This window comes from Dipodomys ordii, unplaced genomic scaffold (assembly GCF_000151885.1).
Source record: "Dipodomys ordii isolate 6190 unplaced genomic scaffold, Dord_2.0 Scaffold113, whole genome shotgun sequence".
NCBI classification, from domain to species: domain Eukaryota; kingdom Metazoa; phylum Chordata; class Mammalia; order Rodentia; family Heteromyidae; genus Dipodomys; species Dipodomys ordii.
Window position 1 is genome coordinate 6,054,921 of NW_012267329.1, and position 1,073 is coordinate 6,055,993.

Below are 1,073 nucleotides of genomic sequence, written 5' to 3' on the forward strand. Positions count from 1 at the left end.
TTATAAGATTATCTCTTTGTTGCTTTGTATGTCCCTCCCCCACAGTATAACCCCTGCTTTCACTATATTTGATGTCAGTATAACTTGTGGAGGAGATGGGAAAAAACCAGTTGTTAAGGATACAGGTGGACCTGTTGCAACAATGAGAAGTACAAGTTGTCATGTCCAAAACTACCTTTACAACGTCGGTGCAGGGGGCGGGGGGAGGAAGGAGAAGGATTGGGATTGGGGGAGAGGGGAGGCTGGGAAGGGATGTGAAGGGTAAACAAAGGAGGAGGCTGCAATGCTTGGTAAGAAATGTATGCATTATCCTGCTCACGTAATTGTAACTCCTCTGTACGGTATGTTCACAAATAAAATAAAATTAAATTTAAAAAAAAAGAAATGAAGTAATGTTATAAATTAAGGCATAAAAAAGGAAATTTTTCTATCATGATAAATATAAAGAAAATAAATCAAGATGCATGGTAACCTGCTTAGAGTTGCATGCACATTACTTAGATTGGTAAATTCATTGACAAGCTAATATTTTAAATGAAGAATTGTAATAAGTCATGCATGTTTGATAAAAGAATTCTGCAGACTTAGGAGAAAAGTTAATTGGTACGAAATAAGAATGATTATGAACTGAGTTCTTAAAAATATTTTTATTGTAAAGATGCTGTACAGAGGGGTTACAGTTACATGAGTAAGGCAATGAGTACATTTCTTGTCAATCATTGTTACCCCTTCCCTTATTATTGTCCCACTATCCCTTCCCTCCCCCACCTCTCTCACTCCTTCCCTTGAAAAAAATAGTTTTGCAAATAAAAAAGATTAGGGAGAGGGGACTGGGAAGGTGGCTCAGTGGTAGAGTGCTTGCCTTGCATGCATGATGTCCTGGGTTTGATTCCTCAGCACCACAAAAAGAAAAAAGCAGAAGTGGCACTGTGACTCAAGTGGTAGGGTGCTAGCCTTGAGCTGAAAAGCTGAGGGACAGTGCCCAGGCCCAGAGTTCAGGCCCCACAACCAGACCCCCCAAAAAAAAGATTAGGAAGAAAAATCACAATGTATGTAAATTATTGCATATAAAA